Below are 8,247 nucleotides of genomic sequence, written 5' to 3'. Positions count from 1 at the left end.
ATCTATTATTAATGCAATGGGCTTGAATGGGTAATTCACTATCCCGGGACTGACTTCACTGTAGACCAGTGGTTCCCAAACTTTTAAAAAAAATATTTTTTTTATTTTTTTTTTGTAGTTTTATTTTTTTTTATTATTTTTTTTTGTTTAAATTAAAAAAAAAATAATAAAAAAAATAAATAAAAAAACAATAAAAATTTTTTTTTCTTTTTTTGTGCTTGTAAAAAATGGGAGCGGATAGAGTTTGAACCCTCGACCATCGATAAATCCGAACGACAGTCCAGCGTGCAAACCACTTGACCAGGCAGCCATCCATGCGAGAGCAGTTTAAAGCTTAGAAAAAAATAAAAAATAAAAAATGTCCTCTAATTCAAATCCTTACGTTAGATCTAATGGTTTAATTTAAAACTATTTATAATGAATGGCTACATATCAATTACAAGTAAAGCTCTATTATTAATGCAATGGGCTTGAATGGGTAATTCACTATCCCGGGACTGACTTCACTGAAGACCAGTGGTTCCCAAACATTAAAAAAAAAAATTTTTTTTTATTTTATTAGTATATTAGATCTAGACTGCCTATTATAGATCTTTTTTTTTTAATATTTCATCTAGATGCTAGATTACGGTAATTCAACTTTTTTTTAATCAACGATAATACAAAAAGAAAATATCTGGATCTATGGGCTAGTTTTAACAATGTTAGAACCATCGTACATCAAATAAAACCTTGATCTAGAATTTTCTTTTTTTTTTATTCATGGCGAGTTCAAATATAATAAATGTATGCACTTTTTGTACTTCATTTTTCTCACGTGAAAAACAATTATCAGGGAGGGAAGCTTGTGTTGACGGCTAACCTTTGGGAAAAAAAATCATCCAATTTTTTTTTTCTTATTTTGTGCTAGTAAAAAAAACTGGGAGCGGACAGGGTTTGAACCCTCGACCGTCGATAAATCCGAACGACAGTCCAGCGTGCAAACCACTTGACCAGGCAGCCATCCATGTACGAGGCAGTTCAAAGCTTAGAAAAAAAAAATGTCCTCTAATTCAAATACTTACGTTAGATCTAATGGTTTAATTTAAAACTATTTATAATGAATGGCTACATATCAATTACAAGTAAAGATCTATTATTAATGCAATGGGCTTGAATGGGTAATTTATCATGAAGAATAATCTTTTGAAAAGAAAACCCTAAATTCTGTTTCATTTTGACCGGGGCTGCTCTGTCTAATTGTAAACCATGTGGCGGCCATGTTCATGATTTAATGTAACAATAAATTATCTTTTTTCTCTAAATCTAGATTATCAGTTCAAAATCTTCTACTCGACGTCTATATCTATAAATCCTTTATAACTAGTTCAGTCCTAGTCTAAAAACCAATGTTACGACTCAATTCAATAATTCATGTTGATGGGTCTAGACTGAATCGATTTAAGATAATTTTTCTTATCGTAATTACTAATTTTATTAGATTTATTTAAATAGAACTAATAATTTAAAATTTAGATAGATCTATCTAGACTAGTTACTAGATCTATAGAAATTCTCAATCAAGATTATCTAAATCTATATAGATCAAGAAGAAGAACAGTTTAAAGGTAAGAAAATAATCTAGATCTAGAAAAAATCAGGGTCAACAGACAGAGAAGTTTTGTAAGGCTATCCAAACACACCACCTATTCAACTTATTCGATTGTCAATATTAGATCTATTTAGAAATATTAGATCTAGACTAGATTACTATAGATTATAATTATATAAGTAGATCTAGCATCATCTAGATTAATCTATCATCTATTTACTAGTCTAGATCTAGAAAAAAATCTAGATCTAGCTAGAATCTTTTAAATCTTTATCACTCAAGACTGAGTCTTTAAAGAAAGTTTATAAGACTAGATAGAGAGTCTAGAATACAATTCAATATTGATTGTAGATATAGTCAATATAGATTCTAGATATTTAGAATGTAGACTGTAAAGTTTCTTATTAATTTTAATACTAGAATTGTCATTAGAGTATTAGAGTTTGTTTAGTATAGTCTAGTCAGTCTAGAATAGAATGTCTAGATTACTCTAGTCCTAGTACCTAGTTATAGACTTGATCTATAGATTAAATCTAGATCTATATAGACTAGATCAAGAAGTAGAATAGTTTAAGAGGTAAGAAAATCTGCTAGATCTAGATAACTAGACCTATAATGTAGTCTAGATCATTAATTAGAATATTACTAGATCTAGATCTATTAACTAGTCTAGAAAAGTCTAGATCTATTATCTAGTCTAGAATAGTCTAGATCTAACTAGAAGCATAATCACTCAAGTCTCAGAGTCTTTAAAAAAAGTTTATAAGACTAGACAGAGAGTCTAGAATACAATTCAATATTGATTGTAGTAATATCCAGATTTAGAGTGTAGACTAAACTCTAGATCAGTGATTCCCAAAGTGGTCTATATAGACCCCCAGGGGTCTACGAAGACTTCCAGGGGGTCTACAAAATTAAAAAATAAATTGGGGGTCTATGAGAGGTCCACGGGGGTCTACGATAATAGATTTCATTTAAAGCAGATCATTTTAATTTTTACATTCATTTTATGTAATTATTTTATACAGTAATATATGATTTTTATCTTGGTAAATCATTTAAACATATTTCCTGCTAATCAAACCAAAGAATTGTCTCAATACTTATTTAAAAATTTTAATTTTGTCTACATGTAACAAATGTTTAACAAAAAGAAATGTACACTGTCCAGCGTTGATTATTTAAAACTGAGATTCATTCCTTCCTTGTCAAACAAGCGGTTGCCTAAGTGACTTTTTTAAAATAATGATACCAAACCAATGGCTAGAGGATCATCTGAGACAATGTCACCCTGACAAAATAGATAAAGATTTAAAAATTTTCTAGCACTCAAAGATAAAGTTAAGAATAGACCCACACAATCTCACTTCAACATCATATATATATAGAGAAGATGTTGGTTTGTGAGCGTCTTCCAATATCTCTTTACGTATAGCAAAATACGGAAACATAGGTAAAACATTGATTTTACCAGCCGTTGTAGTTGTGAAAACTGTTTTACACACACCTACATCTGATATTATTAAAAGAATTTCTTTAAGCAAAAATACAAATCAAGGGCACATCGGTGGCATGAGTTATCAAATTAAAAGCTTCTTATGTGATTCTTTGCAAAGGAAATATATACAGTTTGGGATCAGTTTGGAACCAGTGGCATCACAGGCTCTAATGGGGTGTAGCGATGTGTGCTGTAAACTAACCCAGACTTTTTAAAAAAAATGATACCAAACCAATAGCTAGAGGATCATCATCAGTCTGTTGAATTGGTGTTAATTACATTAAGGGACTTAATCACTCTTTTTTTATTTCCAGAAAATAATACCAGTGTTATGCTCCTTTCACCATTGAGTTCCAGGATGAAGAATGAAAGACAGAGAGCAATGTGAAGACATCAAAGAATGTGCAGGTCTGCCATGAAATGGTTTATCCAGGGCTAAGTAAAGAGAGGAATATAGAAGGGCTGTTGACTGATCTTGTGTGGTGCCCCCATGGCTCAACAGACTGATTGATAGGTAATGGTAAGAATTTAATGTATTTTGTAAAAAAATTATGAAAATTGGTGTTAATTACATTAAGAGACTTAATCACTTTTTTTTCTTTCCAGAAAATAATACCAGGGTTATGTTCCTTTCACTGTTGAGTTCCTGGATGAAGAATGAAAGACAGAGAGCAATGTGAAGACATCAAAGAATGTGCAGGTCTGCCATGAAATGGTTTATCCAGGGCTAAGTACAGAGAGGAATATAGAAGGGCTGTTGACAGATCTTGTGTGGTGCCCCCATGGTTCAAAAGACTGATTGATAAGTAATGGTAAGAATTTAATTTATTTTGTAAAAAAAAATTATAAAAATTGGTTTTAATTATATTAAGAGACTTAATCACTTTTTTTATTTCCAGAAAATAATACCAGGGTAATGGTCCTTTCACTGTTGAGTTCCAGGATGAAGAATGAGAAAGACAGTGAGCAATGTGAAGACATCAAAGAATGTGCAGGTCTATTATGAAATGGTTTATCCAGGGCTAAGTACAGAGAGGAATATAGAAGGGCTGTTGACAGATCTTGTGTGGTGCCCCCATGGTTCAACAGACTGATTGATAGGTAATGGTAAGAATTTAATGTATTTTGAAAAGAAAATTTAAAAAATTGGTGTTAATTACATTAAGGGACTTAATCACTCTTTTTTTATTTCCAGAAAATGATACCAGGGTCATGCTCCTTTCACCGTTGAGTTCCAGGATGAAGAATGAAAGACAGAGAGCAATGTGAAGACATCAAAGAATGTGCAGGTCTGCCATGAAATGGTTTATCCAGGGCTAAGTACAGAGAGGAATATAGAAGGGCTGCTGACAGATCTTGTGTGGTGCCCCCATGGTTCAACAGACTGATTGATAGGTAATGGTAAGAATTTAATGTATTTTGTAAAAAAATTATAAAAATTGGTGTTAATTACATTAAGAGACTTAATCACTTTTTTTATTTCCAGAAAATAATACCAGGGTTATGGTCCTTTCACTGTTGATTTCCAGGATGAAGAATGAAAAACAGAGAGCAATGTGAAGACATCAAAAAAATGTGCAGGTCTGCCAGGAAATGGTTTATCCAGGGCTAAGTACAGAGAGGAATATAGAAGGGCTGATGACAGATCTTGTGTGGTGCCCCTATGGTTCAACAAACTGATTGATAGGTAATGGTAAGAATTTAATGTATTTTGTAAAAAAATTATAAAAATTGGTTTTAATTATTTTAAGAGACTTAATCACTTTTTTTATTTCCAGAAAATAATACCAGGGTTATGGTCCTTTCACCGTTGAGTTCCAGGATGAAGAATGAAAGACAGAGAGCAATGTGAAGACATCAAAGAATGTGCAGGTCTGCCATGAAATGGTTTATCCAGGGCTAAGTACAGAGAGGAATATAGAAGGGCTGATGACAGATCTTGTGTGGTGTCCCCATGATTAAACAGACTGATTGATAGGTAATGGTAAGAATTTAATGTATTTTGTAAAAAAATTATAAAAATTGGTTTTAATTATATTAAGAGACTTAATCACTTTTTTTATTTCCAGAAAATAATACCATGGTTATGGTCCTTTCACTGTTGAGTTCCAGGATGAAGAATGAAAGACTGAGAGCAATGTGAAGACATCAAAGAATGTGCAGGTCTGCCATGAAATGGTTTATCCAGGGCTAAGTACAGAGAGGAATATAAAAGGGCTGTTGACAGATCTTGTGTGGTGCCCCCATGGTTCAACAGACTGATTGATAGGTAATGCTAAGAATTTAATGTATTTTGATTCTTACTTGTCATTTTTGTGATTAATGCTCGGAATAGAATTTGTACATTTTAATTTTTTTTTTATGTGGTTATTTAGAATTGGCATTCAAGTTTTTCGTAGTGGCTATTTGAATCGACATATGCTTTTTGTGATTGCTGTTTGGAATCAAACTTGTGCATTCATTTTATAATTATTTAGAATGGACATTTTTTAATTTTTTTTTGTAACTGATGTTAAACATCGGACTTGTGGTTTTTTTTTTTTTTTTTTTTTTTAGAATCAAAGTGTTTTGTATAGTTGCTGTTTGAATAGAAATTCGCTTTTTTTGTGATGGCTGTTTTGAATTAAAATTGTGCTTTTTTGTAATGACTGACTGGAATCGGACTTGTGTGATTATATTATCGATTTTCAGTATTGGACTTGTTCCTTTTTATGATCAGTAATAGAAATCCGACTTGCGCGTTTTTTTTGGTGGTTATTAAAATTTTTGTGATGGTTGTTTTTAATCATACTTCTGCTTTTTTGTGTGGGCTGTTTGAAAAAGACTTGTGTTTTTCTGTGATGGATATTCACATTCCGAGTTGTGCATTTACTTTGTGTTTTTTTAGAATGGAATTTTTATTTGTTTATTTTATGTGACGGCTGTTAGAAGTCTGACTTTGCCTCCTTTTTATGATCGGTGTGGAGTTCGAAACTGGTGGGGTTTTTTTGTGATCATTGTTCGGCATAAGACTTGTTTTTTTTTTTTTTAATCAACTGCTTTTTTTAGTAGTGGCTGATTGAATTGACATTTGGGTCTTTATTGATGGCAGTTTGGACATGTGTTTTTTTAATTGATGTTCTTTATCAGATTTGTTTGTTTTTCTTTTATCAATGTTTTAAATTGGACTTGTGCGTTTTTGTGATCAATGTTCTGCATTAGACTTGTGTGCTTTTTTTTTGTGATGGCTTTTTATGAGCTCTGTTTGAAATTAGACTTGTGTGTTTTTTGTGATCATTGTTCAGTATTGGATTTTTTTTTTTTTTAAAGAATCATGTGCTTTTTTTTAGTAGCGAAAGAATTGACATTTTCTTCTTTGGAGATGGCTGTTTAGAATCAAACATGTGTATATTACTTAAGCTCTTCATTGGATTTGTGTGTTTTTATGATCAATGTCTGATATTGTGTTTTTCATAGTGGTTGTTTAAATTAGTTGCTTTTTTTTTGTGATGGCTGTTTGGAATCAGACTTTTGCATTTTTTTGTTTGTTTGTTTGTTGTTATTTAGAATTGACTTGATTATTTTTTGGCAGTTAATATTTGGAATCTACTTGATAACTTTTCTTTATGACTGCTTGGAATCGACTTTTGTGTTATTTGTAGTGGCTGTCTGGAATTATGTTGTATTATTTTGTTATGGCCTTTCAGAAACAAACTTATATTTTATTTTTTTTGGTTATATAGATTTGATTTTTTTTTTTTTGCTTTAGCTATTATAATCCAAATTTGCTTTTTTTTGTGATGACTTTTCATATTGACACTGGTTGAATAAAAATTAATTATTTTTTATTTCACATGATGCAAGTTTACCTTTTGTTTTGCAGTAATTAGATTCATTGTGAAGATGTGTGCACTGGGCTGGAACATTTCCAGAGAAAGCTGGACTAGCCATGCATCAGGTAATTATTTACTATTACTGAATGTTATTAAGGTATTGTCTTACACCTATCTTTTCCTCAACTGATCTTAGGTACCCATTAGAGTTGGGTTGACTTGGTATTATCATAAATATCCTGGAATTCAAAACCCCAGTTTTTATGTTGTAACCTTCAGCCACCTAATCATCTAGTTAGTAGGTGAAAGAAGTGTATACCAAAAAATGGATGCAAAAACTATTATCTAACATAGAGAACATAAATTTATATCTCTACTTATCTATCATGATCTAGTCAATCTTGATTAGAGTTTATAATAATTTTAGATTCTAGATCTAAAGCTAAATAATATATTCTATTTCTATATTTTTCAATAGACTCTAGACTTGATTGTCACTAGATCTTGTTAGTCATCTAGACAATCTCATCTTATTTCTAAGTTTACTCAAGACTATGGTCTCTAGCAAAGATTAGAATTTTTTTAAAATTCAGGAATTAAAAGGGCGCCTCGGAGTAACCCACCCAACTTTAATGGGTACCTGACATTAGTTGGGGAAATGTATTTGCATATGGCCATTGTGCTGGCAGTGCTGGCCTTTGGTGATTGGATGCCATAGGCAAGGTGAATTTGGTGGCCCTTAATTAAAAAGAAATTGTGAAAAGTTAAAAATAAGGCTATTTCAATTGTTTGGTTGAAATAATCAATGCTGGCGAGTAACAAAATATTATAATGTCATTTAATTAAGCCCTTAGTTTTCAAATATTTTTTTTGTAGATCTTGATATATGTATTACATACATCTTAATTTATATATGTTATGGATTTAATTTATTTATAAAGCAGTTTAATAAATATTCTTTTCTATTTTTTTTTCAGCATACTAGCCAAGATTGATACCTCTCCACAAATCAACAAAGACATCAATGAAGCTTTGTTAAAGCTAGTGACAATTTACATGTTTTCTTATGTGGCTTAATTATAATAATGTCAAGAAAGCTAATTAAATAAGAACTATACATTTTATTGTCAGGCTTATGTTAGTCTTAACTATTTCTGTAATTTCTTATTCTTCATTATGGGGGGCATTATGAATCTTAGATAGTTTTCAATGGACCTCATTCACCAATTGTAAACAAACAACATTTAGCCACGTGGTGCTTTATCTCTTCTATATAATTTACGATCTCATGTTTAATTCATGATGGTTGTCACGAGACAATTTTTTTCATTGTTTTATCAATAAGA

The 8,247-nt window shown here is 31.2% G+C and overlaps 2 long non-coding RNA genes across 2 annotated transcripts; both read left to right on the top strand.

Moving 5' to 3' along the window:
- The first annotated feature begins 1,280 nt into the window (after positions 1-1,280).
- Positions 1,281-4,770, top strand: LOC129927798 (uncharacterized). The gene is made up of 5 exons (XR_008779472.1): positions 1,281-1,607; positions 3,404-3,603; positions 3,696-3,901; positions 3,989-4,484; positions 4,576-4,770. It is a non-coding gene; the product is annotated as an uncharacterized LOC129927798 (long non-coding RNA).
- A 1,218-nt stretch (positions 4,771-5,988) lies between these two features.
- LOC129927890 (uncharacterized) lies at positions 5,989-8,023 on the top strand. The gene is made up of 2 exons (XR_008779537.1): positions 5,989-7,026; positions 7,879-8,023. It is a non-coding gene; the product is annotated as an uncharacterized LOC129927890 (long non-coding RNA).
- The last annotated feature ends 224 nt before the right edge of the window (positions 8,024-8,247 follow it).

Source organism: Biomphalaria glabrata, chromosome 8 (assembly GCF_947242115.1).
Source record: "Biomphalaria glabrata chromosome 8, xgBioGlab47.1, whole genome shotgun sequence".
Lineage (NCBI taxonomy): Eukaryota > Metazoa > Mollusca > Gastropoda > Planorbidae > Biomphalaria > Biomphalaria glabrata.
The sequence above is the reverse complement of the archived record's forward strand: the minus strand, read 5'-3'. Positions and strand labels throughout refer to the sequence as shown.